This window comes from Hevea brasiliensis, chromosome 16 (assembly GCF_030052815.1).
Source record: "Hevea brasiliensis isolate MT/VB/25A 57/8 chromosome 16, ASM3005281v1, whole genome shotgun sequence".
Lineage (NCBI taxonomy): Eukaryota > Viridiplantae > Streptophyta > Magnoliopsida > Malpighiales > Euphorbiaceae > Hevea > Hevea brasiliensis.
The window spans coordinates 41,256,906-41,275,840 of NC_079508.1; the positions used below are offsets into that span (position 1 = coordinate 41,256,906).

Consider the following 18,935-nt stretch of genomic DNA (forward strand, 5'->3'; position numbering starts at 1 on the left):
ACAAAACACATTCCATCCTATTTACATCAACATACTAAATGAAACACAACAAAATCAAATCATCCCAACCCACATAATACAACAAAGTACCACAAATAATAGCCATATAAAAGAGTCAATGCCACCAAGTAGAATTTTTCTTTACTATTCTTCTTTGTATCTCCCATCACAACTTCTTTTTTCTTATATTCTTTCAATACCTTCAACTCTTCCTTCACAGAGTTAATTTCATCTTAGACCATACCAACCCTTTGTGTCTTCTTTAGCTCCATAATCTCATATTCCAACTTCTTTTTATTTATTTGTTTTTTTTCACTCAACAGATTATCAATAAACATAGTATCCCAACCAGGTGCCTCAACATTAATCCAATCGAAATACTCACATCCTTTACAATCCTTGTTTTACGGATGAATACCTAAATTGATAAAATCAATACATAAACCATATATAAGAAATAAATCCCAGAACAATTAATTTCATTCAATAATTGCACTTATTCAAAATCTCGCACATCTAAAAAACCATCTTCGAGGATTTGTTTGCTTTCATGATGTCAATATTTTGGTAGGTACACAAAAATAACACCTCACTAATGGCTTAGCATATTGACCAAGATTTCTACATGAATTCACTCCTTTTGAAGCAAACAATCGTGCCAATGATGAAGAAGAATTTATTGCTCTCTTCACTCTCTCACAAATCCTCGTGAATGGATCAACCACATGCCTTATAAAATTATTTAGGGTTGTGTAATGCATATGTGAGTGATGAAGGGATGACGGTAAATAGTTAAGAGAAAATAAAAGATGTGAGTCATGTGAGTCACTTAGAATTAAATGTGCCATATTAAATAGTTAGGGCCTTAATACGCCAAAATAATTTAAGGGCTTAAGTGACAGTTTGGATAGCTTTACGAGCCAAAGTAGGCCTTTTGCCTTAATGTTATTATATTAATTTTTTTTATTTAAATTATTTAAATTATTATATTGTAACTTATGTAATTAATTAATAAAACAATAATTATTTTTGTTATAATAAATAAAGTAGGCTAAGCCTTCCCTTAAAACTGCCACTTGGTACCTTCTAAAAAGAGCATAGCTTACTAATTATTAGCTATTACTTTTTCTTCTTTGTTATTTGTTGTGAACCACAGAAGTGTATAAACTACAAAAAAAATAAAAATAATATATAAAATATCAATATTTACATAGTTCTCTCAACATAGGGCTACATCCATGGGCATACTATCTTTCACTATCAATAAATATAATCATCAGTTATAAGCTCAAATTATACTACCCATAAACCCAATTACACCTAAGAGGACCCTCACTACATAACTGCTCATAGTAAATATGTTAGTTAGTCATCTCAGTCTTCTGTAGACATAATCTAATATATTTACTACTTTAATTACTACACTACAAAGGGTGTCTTGATAAGAGCCCTTTCACAAATAGACAAAATTTCCTTCCACTTGAATTCTATATCAATTCTCCACCTTAGGCCAAAGCCTCTTTCCCTCTATGGGACTACAATGGACAAGAGCCCCTTATCAATAGGCAAAGCCAAATCCTTAGCAATTGGCAAAACCCCTGTCTATAATGGGCAACAGCTCCACTTCATGATTTGAAAGCTACTTTCCATGGGTAAAGTCAAATAACTTTTCCACAATACTTTTATTTATAGTTTTAGTCACCCCAATCATAACTAATTAGAAATCTCATTCAATGCAAGAATAACAATAAAATAGTAGTTCTACTTTATATAGGAAATATATCTCCATCTTATTGAGGAATATTTCTTCAATTCAAATTAGGAAAAGTTCTTCTAAATTAATTAGGATTTTAAGTCATAAATCTAATATTATTATTATATTAATGTTTTATTTTTTTAATTAATTAAATTATATGTAAAATTAATAGATATTGTAACACAAGGTAGCCGTACTGGAAGGTGCGTTTGGATTGTAATTAATGAACTTAATTGCAGAAACTTCAGGGCTTAAACAGCTACAGGATGGACTAAGAAAGTAGCCAGGATATCCTTGAGTGAAGTCTTGGAGTTTGTATAACTATCTTCATCTTTGTAAACAACATCCATGACCCTTACAATGTTCAGAATACACATCAAAATAGGCTTTGGAATATCTGCAGTTTCTTTCAGGAGCTCCTCGTTGAGGTCTTTCCACAAAGTTATGACTATTTTGTATAACTCATCATATGCCTCCTGCTGTGATACACCATGCTGCTTCATATAGCATTCAACAGCTGAAGCAACATGTCCCCTTTCTTGCTCAAACTGTGCAAATATTGCAATTGCAGCATTGAGAAATATTGGGTCATCATCTCAAGACAATAAAGAATTCAACTTCAATTTTGATTATTTGATAGATTTACAACTAATATTATTCAAAATAAAAGAATTTTTTTTTATTATCAAGCCAAAAATAAATAGTATTAATTTGTTGGAAGAACTCATTTCAAACCTTGAATTTTTCAAAATTTGTTTATTGAACCTATATTTTTCATTTTTTTTTTCAATTGAGTCTAAAAAATTTCTAATTTGAGGACATTAAATATTTATTCAACTCAAGAGTACATAACTTTGTTTGGTCATCGATGCATCTCTTAATTTTAAAAAGCTCCCAAGTTCAAGTCTCTCTCTCTCACTCTCTCTCTCTCTATATAAATAGCATTAGAATTTTTTAAAAATTGTTCTACTGCTCAACTCAAAATCATCTATAGGCTAAGAAATTATTATTTCCTGATTTGTGTGGATAATTGCCATACGTACCTCATGGGACCTGATGTCATCTATGAGCCTGGCAAGACCAGATGCAGCATATAAAAGTTTAGGTTCAGTGAAAAGCCAATCAAAGACCTCTTTTGAAGCCACTTCGCCCATCCCACAGAAGGATAAGGTTATCAAGATAGGGTAAGTAGAGCTGATCACTGCAACAGAAATATATTCTTCTAATGTTGGCACATAATCACTGTTGAACCATCTTGCTTCAGTGATATAAGCTCTCACTTGCTTCTTCACCTGCAAATTAATTGAAAGGTTGTAGTGATGCTGTTGTATTACAATCTTTTTTTTTTTTTTTTCTATAAGCAGAAAAATTTATTGAAATAGGGAAATAAACAGAGAAGAGAACAAGACAAGGGACCACTAAACAACGGAAAACCCACAAAAAAGAGAACCCACAACATAAGAATAGCCCAAAAAATCAGTCCCTAGAAGCTCGGGAGACCCAGCTTTGAATGAAAGCAACTTGCCACTGCGGAGACACGAACCAACAGTACTAACAGGACATGACACTGATTAGCTAAAAGTTGAACCTGCTTCAGAATGATAAAGCTCTGCTTTGATCTACTGTGAGAAACAAAAGCTGACTGCGGAGGTGCAAAAATAATCCATTCCCAATAATAAAAAAAATGAAAAACTTTTACACAAACCAAGATACAAATACAGATCACTTATTTTATATACAGATCACTCAACTATTCTTTATAATACACTTGAAATGCAAAAATGTTATTAATAAGAGATAAATACATCGGTAACAATGATAAAAAAAAAAGTTAAAATTAGAAAAAAAAATTAATTAATACTAATTTATTTTTTTTTTAAATCTCAAATAAAGTGGGAAAAAATTTCTTTTTTCTAAAACAACACTTAAGAAAAGGTGAAAGTTTACCGCTTCCTTTGCGTAGTGAATGCAGAATGGCCTCCCTTCCTTTGTAGTTACTGCCTCTATTTCAGCATAGAAATCTAAAAATGCTTCTAAATTCGCCTTCATGTAATCCGGAAGTTGATCTTTCATGCTAATATCCCAACTGAAAAAGCAATTATGTTAAGTGTCCAGTTCCAGTAAGCCAGTTCAGTATTGGGCTAATACTAAAATCTGCAAAAATGTTGCTCAAGAAATTAATTAAGCTTATATACAAACCTCTCAACCACTTTGGTGAATAGCTCTAGTTCTTCAATCGTACCATGCACATCATATATATCATCCATAACAGACAGCATAGCAACAGCTTTAGACAATACTTCTCTCGCAAAAACATATTGTGGCTCAGAAAACGTTCCTAATGCACAGAAAGAGCATTCGATCACTCTGTCTCGAGCGAAAGGTAGTTTGGTTGTGAAGTCCAAATCTATCCACCACCTAAAATGCAGAAATAAACAAACCATGTTCCTGTTAATTAATTAGCTCCTATCTATACAGAGATTGGTACTTAAAAATAGCTTAGCTTACTTTGTGATCATGTTCATGTCTTTTTGATGCAACATCTGCACTATATTGTAATCCAACTTTGCCAGCTTATATGTGCCTCGTCTTGCTGGTAAATAGAGAAATAATCCCTTGACTCTTTCCTTGGTAACCCTCTGCGTATAGGCCACCTTAACGCATGGCTAACTTGGCCAGCAAGAGGAGAACCAAATTGGTTTGCCATTATTAGGTGAGTTTTGGTGAATTCAAGAGCTTCATCTAGTATATCTTCTCCTTGCACACTGAGATATGAAGCTTCATACAAGCTTAACAAGCCATGCACATCATTGATTAAATCTTCCTTAAAGTTACCTTCCCCATCCTTGAACTTGCTGAAAACATCTGATTCACCCACAAAAAGAGCAGCCTGACAATGAGTAAATGGTGAAGAATGCACATGCGTCCTAATTAATTTAGAAATGGACATGGAGATTTCTTTGAAGGGACTTACCAGATGAAACGTGATAGCCCTGCTGTCTTAGAAGGCGAAATCGAAGAGCCACAGTACAGAGGTTCCCGTCATCTTCAAATTCTTGATAAATTTTTTCCAATGCTTCTTCTATTTCTCCTTCAAAATGGTAAGAAATCCCAAGTCGTTGAATAGCATCTAGCAACATCAGCTTTTCTGAAGCTTTATGATCAGTAGCAGAGGTAAGCATCCTTCTCACTTCTTTCAGAATCTTGGCTTGTTCAGTCCAAACACTTGCCATCTGTGCAAAGACATTAAAACTTTATGCATTAGAAATTGTTTATTTCTTACAAGGTTGAACTACTAATTTCTTTGCCTTTGTTACCTGATTATCGGATACGCGCTTTATGAAGTAGTCACCCCAGACGGTTGGATGAAACTGTGCTGTTCGGCGAACTTGAGCTCTTTGGGTTGCAGCTGGAAGGGACATGTTTGTGTTTGAAAGAAGAGACGCCAAGATATATGTTAGAGTCCAAGAACTCGGTGTTTCAAGGCTCTCAAAGTGCAAGAGCTATGTGCAGATAGTTATATATATATATATATTCATCTGGTTGCTGGATTTGCTATTTAAGAAAATAAAATCTAAAATATACTAATTAAAAATATTATAATTAATTTAAACTTAAATTTAATATATTTTAGATTTAAAAGTGTAAAAAAAAACATTTTAAAATTATTAATTTTATTAATAGAAAAGATATTTTATTAAAAGCTCAATACGCTACGAACCATAAATATAGAATATAAAAGTAAATAACACATATTATATTTTTACATAAATAAAATTAATTATTTATACAATAAAATTGGAAAATCCAGTAGTGTCAATAGTATATGAATTTGTTTTGTCAATAGATAGATTTTAGGCTCCATTGTTCAACTCTATTATCTTTTAATAAGCCATATTATAGAAAAATAATAATAATTTATTAGTAAAAACACATAGTTATGCTACTATAGGAGAAAAATACAGTATCATACACTTAAGATCTATCAATAAGTAAAGATATGAGAGTTTATTCTTTCAAAATCTATCAACAATGATAGATCTGCTATGATATGCCTAAATTTGGTTCCAAACAAACACAAATATGGGAGTTATTAAAAAAAAACACAAAAATTAAACAAATAAAAAGCAGAAAAAGAAGGAAGAGGTTGCCACTGGTGAAAAACACTCATTGATGACCACTCAATGCAAAAATCAAATGGACGAAGGAGGGCGGAAAAGAGAAATGAGAAAATTTTAATTTAAACTATTAATTTTTTAATAATATTCAAAGTAATACTTTTTTAAAAATTAATTTTATTATCTTTGAATCATAGTTTTAAGGCTACTTTAATTGAATATAATATAATGTAATCAATCATGTAATAATAAATATTATAATATAATATAGTTGTCTTTTCATTTTCATATTTTATTGCAAAATAAAAATGCAAAAACATATATTGATAAAATACCATAGTGACAAGTGATCAAGTGGTGGTCATATACTAGTCAATGCCATCGGTCTAGTTTTGATCCAAAACCAATTCTAGATTGATTTAAAGTCTATTTTATCATGCCAATTCAAATTGGTTTTGTTTCTGTGTTAAACTTGACCGCTTTTAGACTAGAACCAAATTGAAACCATGACTATCATAGACTATTTGTTTGGTTTTACAACCACCGTAAGTGCATGAATCGCTAACAAGTAATTAAGTGACGAGTAGAGTATTGTTCCTGCGAGAAGTTAAAGACATAAGTACTAAACCACACAACAATCTTAACTGTTTAAACTATCAAAACTTGTGAGAGAAAATTCTAACTAAGACAGAGTGACTACTAAAAATCAACAAGAGTAAATTTGAATGCTTTAAGAGATTTCTAATTATGTAAGTAATTCTGGAATTTCAGATTTCATACCTTAACCTTGTTATAGTTTTAATCTTGCTTTATCAGTGGAGTAAGTATTTGTTTATTTGATGGAAATTAATCCTAAGGTATTCTAGATCCTCTCTCAAGGTATCTAATGTGTATTTCAATTAGAGCTAAACCCTACTTTTGTTGGTGATTAGTCCTAATCAAAACCCTTTGAGATCTATGATTAATTTTTAGAATTCCACAAAGGTTATCAGCTTATCTCTAGGTTAGTCTTCCTAGGTTCAAAATCTTGATTTTTCAATACTAACCTTCACCTCCCAGTTCATCAATTAGTATCTTAGATCATGACTAAGTGGGTACCAACACATAGCATGTAATAAGAACATAAGAGATTGAATCAAAGAACAAGACTCAATTCCATAAATAAACTCAATATATACCCATAACAAAAGTCAAGAATGCTACTTTTTTAATTCCAGAATTTAAGGAGTTACTCACTCATGGTGAGTTTGACAAACATAATGAAGTAAAAATAAAGGCACATGAAAACTAATCTGAAGAATAAGAACAAAAGAACTAAGGGAAGATTCTATAACTGTGATCTTATGGAACTTTGGCTGAGAAGTCTGTTCTTGGCACTGATGTAATCCTTCTTCAAGACGGCTAGGGTTCCTTAAGAAGGCTTCTTTCAAAACTCTCCCCTTTTGTGTGTGTGTGTGTCTCCTCCAAAAAGCTCTCTCAAAAGGCCCCTTTTTCGTTTTCTGCCAGCTCTTATTTATATTGGGCGTCATAGAGTTAAGCTTTAGAGTCCCAAAGGCATTAGCTGTCTAATTAGTATGCCAAAATAAGAGTTAGAGTCGTATTAAAAAGAGATTGCTGAAATGTAGTATACGGCCTGTGTGTCGTTACACGGCCTAGGGCGTGTAAGTTACTGGAGTATGTTGGCTTCCTCTTGGATAGGGGTAGTAAGTTACACGTGTAACGCCCTCATACTAAGTAGTCTGTATATCTTACTGTTCTGGTGACTAATGTCTGTCTTGATAGCTAGAATGTCTAGAATTATATTTAAATCACATAGAAAAGTCATAAACTAAATTAATAGAGATCAAATGAGATTGGATGAAAATAAGAGTAATAAAGCACAAATAGGTTAAATAAGCCTAGGTCCCGATGATGGGAGACCAACACGAGCTCAGTTGTTATCCTAGATTCGAGTGGGACCTCATAGAATCCTAAATTAAGGGTTAACCGCGAAACTACTGGGAATTTGAAAATCAATGAAATAAATAGGAAACAAGCACAAATAAGTGAATCAAAATCTCAGGACTCATCGGGTATTACTGAAAAAGATGAACTATAATCCGATGAGGGGCATTTTGGTCAATTCACTGTAAGAGTTGACTTTTGACCTAAATGTCCATTAAATTGAGTAAGATTAAAATATTAAAAAAGAATTAAAAATATGAAAAGGTGTATGGAAAGGAAGAAAAGAAAATAAAGGGATTAGGAAAATTAAAATTTTACAATTATGACATCACAATGACATAATCATGACACAATTAAAATTAAAATTAATTAATGTAAGATAAGTATAAAAGAAGAAAAAAACAATTAATTTGATCTAATCTTCTTCCTTTTTCTTCTTGCTTGGCCAGCCACCATTGCTCTTCCCATCTCCCTCCATTGTTAACAACTTCAAGCCTTGAACCTCCTCAATTCTTCCATAAATCATCTAGTCCCTTAAGTAAAAACTTGATTTTTTATTATGAAAAGAAGATAGGAAGCAAGAGATTGAAGGAAAATTGAAGATTGTGAAGTTGGGAAAGTTGTCAAGTTAGGTAAGTTGATTTCTAAGCTTCATTTCTTATATAATCACTTGAATTGAGTTTGATTACGAGAAATTTACTTGAGAAATGATGAAATTATGCATGTTAGGAAGGGGATGCATTTTGGCCAGCTTAGGTGCAAGTAGGGTTTTGATATTTTTGATGAAATTAAACATGAATTTAAGCTTGTATGGAGGGGTATACGGGAGTTATATGTTGAAATTGTATGGAAATTGCATGAATTGAGAGATGTGAAATTAGGATTTGATAAAAATTAGAGTTTCTATTATATGAAGTGTAATTAGGATTTTTGATGTCAAATTAAGGTTATTTGATGTGCCATTAATATGAATTGATGTTGATTTGAGAAAAGAAATCAATGGAATGCTAATGTGTTGAATTGCTGGAATATGAAATGATAATGATAATTGTTAATTGTTAAATATTGTTATTATGTAATTATTGTTAATTATTAATACTATATACACGTGATACATCTGACAAAGTGAGTGCCCATTTTTTTTTTCTTTTAGTTATTATCTAAAGCAACTTTATTGGCATAATTGTGACATCCAACACTGAATCATTTGACTGAATTAATGAACTGATATAAATTTATAATATAATAAAATAAAAAGGTATTTTTATATGATTTGATTGATTTAATTAATTCAATTGATAAATTAATTTAACTTAATTATGTGAGAAATTATTAAAAAGTGTCTTAAATAAGATACATAGCTGAATTTTCAAATTAAATAAAGGTATGATAATGTACTTTGAAGGGGCTTCTCTTATGATTAAAGCAGCAAATGGAGTACAGAGCCCACTAGTCCTTCAAAGAATCATCCTTGATATCTATTGGCTCCTCCTTTATCATTTAATATCTAGAAGAAATTATAATTTACTATCCTATGCTTTGAAGCACTTGTCAGGTAAGGTTCTGAGATTAAATTAAAAATATATATATATATATCGCGTACTTTGTTTCACTAATAAAAAAGGGAAATTGCTTATATTCTATAAAAAAAAATAAATTATAATTTAATCTTTATAATTTAATAAAACTTATAAATTACTCAATATATTTTTAAAACTCATCTATTTGACTCTTGACATTTAAATAGAACTACATATTATTCTATTCATCTAATTTTTTGTTTAATTTATCCTTAATTATATAAAAAATACCAAAATAATATTATAAATTTATATCATCAAATAGTCCTTATATTTTATAATATTTATGATTTTAATTATAAATTTATCATTTTATTTTATCAATATTGTTGGTATATTGTATATTTGAATTAAAAGAATTTAATTGAAAATTTTATTATTATATTATATTGCATTATTTTATAACTAAACAAAAAAATAAAAAAAAATAATCTGGATTCTTTTACATTCATATACATCTAAGAAGGGAAAATATGTAAATTTCTTAAAATGTCAATGATTAAATAAGTATATTCTAAAAATGCAGGAACTACTATAATATTATCTTTTGGAGACATATACTTTAAGACAAATAAAATATTTGTTGCTAAGAACTATTATTTAAAGTAAAATGATTTTAGTTTTTTTTTTTTCTAAAAATGAATTTTTTAGGCAAAAACTTTTTACTTTCTAAATGTTATATTAAAGATTAATGTTATATTATTTATCTTGAATGAATATTTTGAGATAAAAACTTATTAGTCTAAATATTATATTGTTTGCTTTTTAATAATGAACTGTTTGAGACAAAAATTTATTAAGTCTCTAAAACTATATTATTTATTTCAAATTCATTAAGGTTAATTTTATTTATATATAAAATTAAGTTTTAAATATCTTTTGAGTTGTTAAAAATTTATCTTTCTCTTGTTAAAAAAAATATTTTCAATAACTAATTAAACTCTACATGAAGGTGTTAAGTGTGTATAAATTATAAAGAGTCAAATAATAGAAAAAAAAATTTTAAAAGAAAAGTTATATAAATTGTATTTTTTTGTAGGTGTTAAAATTAAAATAAAAATTATATTTGACTTTCAATCTAATTTATATATAATTAAAGTTTTAATCAATATATTATTCTTAATCATTAGCTAACAAATGTTAATAATTAAAAGGTATAATCAATCGTGCATATAACTATAATAAAATATGAAATTTTAAAAATATTTTTAATAGCAAGCAAAATAATTAATATATTTCTATCATATAATAATTTATATCAAAAAATTTTTAAAATTAAGCAATTTAAAAAAAAATAAAAAATTATATGAAAATACTTCTACTAATTAATTACAAATATTTTAATAATTTTAAATTATTTATATGATTAAAATTTAAATTATGTATTCTGAATTATAAAGATAAACAATTGTAAAAAAAAAAAAGAAAAAAAAATCCCACATCGTTCTTACGGTGGCTTTCTCTATATAGAAAGCCTCCTCCCTGCCATTATAAAATGCATATCAGTTTGAGGCCCACTAGTGATCATAGCTTTAATTAATTTTCTTATCTTAAATAGAATATTAAATTTATTTTAATTTACTTATACATTAAATAAAATCAATAATAGTAATATGAAAGAATTAATATATAAAACAAAATAATTTGTTTCTAAGTACTCGAAATAAATTTTTTCATACTAAAAATATATTTGGAAACAAAAAAAAAATATTATTTCTGTAAATAGTTTTAGGAGCAAATAATATAAAGAGAACAAATTTGATGTCTTTATGGCTAATTTTTATAGATAAATTAGCAATCTTCATTAACTCGGGGTTTTTGTGCTGCCTTTTTGCTACTTATTTTATGTACACTAGTGTCACCTTCATCTAAGCTATCTAGGTATCCTTAACTGATAACTCCAGCTGTAACCCTTCTCTAATCAACTGGTGTAACTCCTTCAAGAAAGATCATCTTTCTACAAATATATGAACCAAATTGCTAAGTGATTTCTAGCTAAGAGTATCTACAACAACATTTGCCTCCCTTAGATGGTGCTGGATGATACAATCATAATTACTAAGTATCTTACCCATATCTTTTGTCTGAGATTCAGCTCTTTCTGATTGAGGATGTATTGGAAACTCTTATGGTCTATGAAAATTTCACATTTAACCCCATATATAAGTGTCTATACATCTTTAGGGAAAAAACTATAGCTACCATCTCTAAGTTATGAGTGGAATAATTAACTTCATGCTTCTTCAGCTGCCTTGAAGTATAAGCTATTACATTACCATTTTGAATAAGAACACATCCCAAACCCACTTTGGAGGCATCATAGTAAATGGTGAAATCTTTATTGCCTAAAGGCAAAACCGGTACTGGTGCTGAAATCAGACATTCCTTAAGCTTCTAGAAGCTCTCCTCACACTGATCATTCCATTCAAACTTTTAGCTCTTCTGAGTTAGCCTAGTCATTAAAGTAGCTATCTTAGAGAAATTAGGCACAAATCTCCTATAATAGCTTGCCAAACCTAGGAAACTCTTAATCTTAGACATTATAGTTTGCCTTGTCTAATCTGGCACTGCTTCAACCTTTTTGGGATCCATTTTAATTCCATTCTCTAATATTACATATCCCAAAAAGGACATACTCTTTGGCCAAAACTCACGCTTAGAGAACTTGGCATACAGCTGATGCTCCTTCAACATCTGAAGAACCATTCTTAGATGATGTGCATGCTCTTTAGGGCTTCTGAAATACACTAATATGTCATCAACAAAGGCAATCACAAAGTGATCCAGATAAGGTTTGAATACCCTATTCATGAGATCCATAAATGTAGCTGGGGTATTGGTTAACCCGAATGACATCACAAGAAACTCATAATACCCGTACCTGGTTCAAAAATCAGTCTTCAAAATATCCATAACCTTGATCCTCAGCTAGTGATATTCATACCTTAAGTCTATCTTAGAGAAACAACTAGCTCCTGCTAACTGATCAAATAGGTCATTTATACAAGGCAAAGGGTACTTGTTCTTCATGGTCACTCTGTTCAACTGTCCATAGTCTATGCATAGTCCTCGGGAGCCATCTATGTTCCTCACAAATAGAATAGGAGCATCCCAAGGAGAGATACTCGATTTGATGAATCCCTTATCTACTAACTCATGCAGCTATTCCTTTAACTCCTTTAGCTCTGTAGGGGCCATTCTATAATAGGGATAGACATAGGTTTGGTGCCAGGCACAAGATCAATTCAAAATCTATCTCCCTTTCAAGTGGCAACCTAGGTAGTTCTTCTGGAAAAACATCTAAAAACTCTTTTACCATAGGAACTAATCCTGATCCACTTCTGCTCTTAACAACTTCCTTAACATGTGCTATGAATCCTCTATACCCTTTTCAGAGCATCTTTCTGGTTTGTATGGCTGAGGTGCTTGTATGGCTAAGATCATACCCTTTATAGATGCTATCTAATCTCCTCGAAACACCGTAACTGACCCATCCTATCCTCTAAACTTTACTGTCTTGCTTTTATAATCAAATGTAGCATAATTGGTTGAAAGCCAATTCATTCCTAAAATGACATCAAAATCTGTCAATTCTAGAACTACTAGGTCAGTTGAAAAACAACTGTCTTCAACCATCATTAAACAAGCATAATAGGTCTTCTCTGTTATCGAAGGGTCACACTTTGGTCTACTAACAAGCAACGAACATTCTAAACTTAAGAATATCAATCCTAATCATAGGACTATACCAGGGTTAACAAAAGAGTGTGATGCACCTAGATTAATCAAAGCATGCACATTGAACTCCGAATGCAAAGGTTACTTAACACCATAGTGTTAAAGGCAGTGGTTTCCTATTATGTAATGGTAAAGATCCAAACTAGTGCTATTGAACCCCTCCCTTATGAACCTACTGTGGAAGATGAAGAACTTCATCCTTTACCCTATCCCCTTCATGATGAGTGTAACACCCTAGGCAAATCCCACATCGACAAAACACGGGAGAGATGCTGAGTTTATAAGTTGGTGGTTCGTAACCCCTATTGACGCGTTTTAAACCGTGAGGGCTTCGGTCCAGAGCGGACAATATCATTAGTGGGCCGGGCCATTACATTTGTGGTATCAGAGCCGCTCCGCGTGCAACCTTGAACGATGGTGGGGCAAACCTCAGCGAGGACGCTGAGTCCCATAAGGGGGGTGGATTGTAACACCCTAGGCAAATCCTACATCGACAAAATACAGGAGAGATGCTGGGTTTATAAGTTGGTGGTTCGTAACCCCTATTGTCGCATTTTAAAACCGTGAGGGCTTTGGTCCAGAGCGGACAATATCACTAGTGGGTCGGGCCATTACAATGAGGGACCCACAAAAGTCAATCTCTCGATTGATTGGGTCATACTGCTTGACCTTACTTATTGAGAAGACACCCTTTCCATATTGGGACACTCCCTTGATATGTGTCCCTCCTGTCCACATCTATAACACTAAAAGGTTCCAAACCTATAAGGTCCTAGATGAAGTTTCCCACATCTAACACAACTAGAAGTATCAGAACTCGAACTAGATTCGCTTCCCATCCTGAGGCCTGACTTGATTCTGTTCCATAACTTATTCTTTTTTTGTTTCTTGCCAAACTTCCCTCCTTTTTTCTTCTTAGTCCTGGTTGCAGAAATAGCTTTAGTCATGTGACTGAACCTCCCAACATCTATAGCTTTTAAAATGGGGCACTGTTTAACCTTGGTATTTTTTAGATCTAAACTCCCTTTGATGATAGCCCCAGCTTCCATCTTCCTTGCCGCATCTATTATCGAATGGAAGTTGTGGGTTTTAGCAGTTAAAATCAAGGAAGATTATCTAGAATGCAACCTTTAGGTGTACCTCTTAGCCTTCTTTCTGTCAGTATCATAGTCTTGCCCCACATATTGTAAGAGATTCACAAACTTATCTATGTACTCATCCACACTCATACTAGTTGTCTATTTCAACTTTTCAAACTCAACCACCTTCAACTCCCTAGAGCTTTCTAGGAAGGCCTAGTTGGTAAATTCCATCACAAACTGAGACTAGGTCATACTATCAACTTTATCAGCAATATAAGCTTTATACCATTCCTTTGCCATTTTACATTTCAAGGTAAAGCCAGCCATCTAAATGACCCTACTGTCACTAGTACCCAACTCATCTACTATCATTTTAACTACCTTCACATACTTAAAAGGATCATCTCCTTCCTTGTATTTAGGTGCATCTAGCTTCACGTAGTCTGTCATTCTTTACCACTTGTCCCAGTCTCTTGTGTTAGAATTATTGCGGCTACAGGAGTTGATGGTAGTGCTTGCTCTCTTATAACTCCGTCCATGGGGTACTAAGTTCCTATGGTGGTTGAAAAGCTATGGGGGTATTGTTGGGGAGGATACATGGGATACGGGTTGAACTAGAGGAAGTAAGGTGGGTAAGGCATGAATGAGGGATACTGAGGGTAGCCCGTATACCCAAAACTTCCTTGTTATGGATAGCCATATCCAAACCCATAATCCAGCCCTTACTAAGGTGGGGACACAAACTCTGACTCCTCTTCCCCCATCCTTCCTATACCGGAAGACTCAGGGTCCCATGCTATTATGGAAGACCATGAGAACCCTTTATGCATCTACTGACAATTAGGTTCATTGGAGGTTTCCTTACTAATCTTAAAAGACCTTCTAGGGCCTCTTGAAGATTCTTCCCTTCCACTTCTGCTTGCTCTTTCCCTGGTAACATGGTTGGCTGGTAGTGCTCTAATGCCTTCATTCTGGGGTGAGGCTCTAGTCAATCTAGTAGACCGTTTTGAACCTCGCATTTTTTGAAAGCAAACAAGAAGTGTTGAGCACACATAAAGTTCATGTGAAGTCACATGAACACATGACATATCATCAACATAGCATACATACAACATACAACATGTAATAAACAGGAACTCAACCCCTACTGAACATGTATTTCCCTAACTGTGCTAGTGAACATACTTCTTTTTCATACCTATCCTATCCCTTTACTAGCGTTTAGGTCCACTCATCTACCTTAGAGCTCTGATACCAACTTTGTAATGACCCAACCTAGGGGCTGTTACTGGGGCTAGGGATTGGGTCAGCTTAAAGCTGCTAAAACCCATACCAAGCCTAAAGACCTGTTAAACATGAACATATCTCTATATGTTACAATCCAAGCATACTCCAAACCATTGCAATTTGGTTTTCTCATTCATAACATAACATGAAATGGGCTTAAAATTTGAACCTTTCCATACATGAAATCACTAAAGTGTAATTAGATCATATATACATACTTACATGAGCAGTTAGCTTAGATTTGAGACATATATAATTACATCACTCATATATAAGATAAACCGCGTCACTAGGGGTTACGAACCACCAACTTATAAACCCAGCATCTCTCCCGTGTTTTGCCGATGTGGGATTTGCCTAGGGTGTTACAGCTACTCCTGCTGCCCAAGCTCTAAAGGCTCTTCTATTCTTACACTCTTGCATTTGGGGTTAAGGGAAAGGGGTGAGCTTGCACAAGCTTAGTGAGTAAACTAACCAATAACATTTAATTATAACATTTATTTCATATGTATGCAATGCATCATTCATATGAGTTTTCACATCATAAACGTTTCACATAAGATGGACTTGTCACCAGTGATTCCCTAAATCCAATGTGCCTGGCTCATACAGAGACTTCTCAAGACTTTTGCTTAAAACATGACATGCATCATGCACCAAGGGGCATCGTAAAGATCCTTTTTGGATTTTATGGATCCATTACATACATAACATAACATAGTTATAACCATGGGGGCAATCAGTGAATCATCCATAATCCATCATGTACCAACAATAATTATGCAATTATGCAACATATTCGTGTTTTAGATATATACACCCTAAATAAATATGACATGATGCATGAGGATGATCATAAATTAAATTTAATAAGTTTACATTTATTAAGGTTAGAATTACACACCTCTTATAGCCTATCAACCACCTAACATGAACGATATCTAACCTCATATCCTTAGCTTCCTGAATCCCTCAAGTTCGATCCTATAACCATCGAAACCTAATGAGTTATTTGAAGCTTTAAAACTCTATACAGATAATAAACATCTTATTCTAGGCCCTTAGAAACCATAAAATCATGTTTTTGAACCTTAGAATGAAGGAGAAATAAAGCTAGTAAAACCAAGTTCAACTATTGGAGTCTTGGACTTCGATTGTCAAACCTTTGAACATCGGGTGCCTAGGTAGTAGCCACTATAGCTGCTAAAGTTTTGGACTTCGTTTGTCAAAAACTTGGAATTTTTCCAGACTCTTTTCCAAGAAACTATATGCTTCGGCTGCCGAAATAATGGTTTCAGTAGCCAAACTTGTGAATTTCCAAAATTTCCAAGTTGAAAACTAATAGAAATTCTCTCCTAAAATGTCCAAAACATACCACAAGGCTCCAAAACACAATTCAAATGCGTATACACATATCCAAAGCCTAAAACAACTTGAATTTACATCACAAAACACAATCCATCCTATTTACATCAACATACTAAATGAAACACAACAAAATCAAATCATCCCAACCCACATAATACAACAAAGTACCACAAATAATAACCATATAAAAGAGTCAATGCCACCAACTAGAATTTTTCTTTACTATTCTTCTTTGTATCTCCCATCACAGCTTCTTTTTTCTTATATTCTTTCAATACCTTCAACTCTTCCTTCACGGAGTTAATTTCATCTTAGACCATACCAACCCTTTGTGTCTTCTTTAGCTCCATAATCTCATATTCCAGCTTCTTTTTATTTATTTTTTTTTTCACTCAACAGATTATCAATAAACATAGTATCCCAACCAGGTGCCTCAACATTAATCCAATCGAAAATACTCACATCCTTTACAATCCTTGTTTTACGTATGAATACCTAAATTGATAAAATCAATACATAAACCATATATAAGAAATAAATCCCAGAACAATTAATTTCATTCAATAATTGCACTTATTCAAAATCTCGCACATCTAAAAAACCATCTTCGAGGATTTGTTTGCTTTCATGATGTCAATATTTTGGTAGGTACACAAAAATAGCACCTCACTAATGGCTTAGCATATTGACCAGTACTCTTCTACATGAATTCACTCCTTTTGAAGCAAACAATCGTGCCAATGATGAAGAAGAATTTATTGCTCTCTTCACTCTCTCACAAATCCTCGTGAATGGATCAACCACATGCCTTATAAAATTATTTAGGGTTGTGTAATGCATATGTGAGTGATGAAGGGATGACGGTAAATAGTTAAGAGAAAATAAAAGATGTGAGTCATGTGAGTCACTTAGAATTAAATGTGCCGTATTAAATAATTAGGGCCTTAATGCGCCAAAATAATTTAAGGGCTTAAGTGACAGTTTGGATAGCTTTACGAGCCAAAGTAGGCCTTTTGCCTTAATGTTATTATATTAATTTTTTTATTTAAATTATTTAAATTATTATATTGTAACTTATGTAATTAATTAATAAAACAATAATTATTTTTGTTATAATATATAAAGTAGGCTAAGCCTTCCCTTAAAACTGCCACTTGGTACCTTCTAAAAAGAGCATAGCTTACTAATTATTAGCTATTACATTTTCTTCTTTGTTATTTGTTGTGAACGACAGAAGTGTATAAACTACAAAAAAATAAAAAATATATATAAAATATCAATATTTACGTAGTTCTCTCAACATAGGGCTACATCCATGGGTATACTATCTTTCACTATCAATAAATATAATCATCAGTTATAAGCTCAAATTATACTACCCATAAACCCAATTACACCTAAGAGGACCCTCACTACATAACTGCTCATAGTAAATATGTTAGTTAGTCATCTCAGTCTTCTGTAGACATAATCTAATATATTTACTACTTTAACTACTACACCACAAATGGTGTCTTGATAAGAGCCCTTTCACAAATAGACAAAAATTCCTTCCACTTGAATTCTATATCATTTCTCCACCTTAGGCTTGCCTCTTTCCCTCTATGGGACTACAATGGACAAGAGCCCCTTATCAATAGGCAAAGCCAAATCCTTAGCAATTGGCAAAACCCCTCTCTACAATGGGCAACAGCCCCACTTCATGAGCTGAAAGCTACTTTCCATGGGTAAAGCCAAATAACTTTTCCACAATACTTTTATTTATAGTTTTAGTCACCCCAATCATAACTAATTAGAAATCTCATTCAATGCAAGAAAAACAATAAAATAGTAGTTCTACTTTATATAGGAAATATATCTCCATTTTATTGAGGAATATTTCTTCAATTCAAATTAGGAAAAGGTCTTCCAAATTAATTAGGATTTTAAGTCATAAATCTAATATTATTATTATATTAATGTTTTATTTTTTTAATTAATTAAATTATATGTAAAATTAATAGATATTGTAACACAAGGTAGCCGTACTGGAAGGTGCGACTGGATTGTAATTAATGAAGTT

The 18,935-nt window shown here is 32.3% G+C and overlaps 1 pseudogene; it reads right to left on the minus strand.

The window, feature by feature from the left end:
- Positions 1 to 1,994: 1,994 nt before the first annotated feature.
- Positions 1,995 to 5,193, minus strand: LOC131174793 (probable terpene synthase 3; annotated as a pseudogene).
- Positions 5,194 to 18,935: the final 13,742 nt, after the last annotated feature.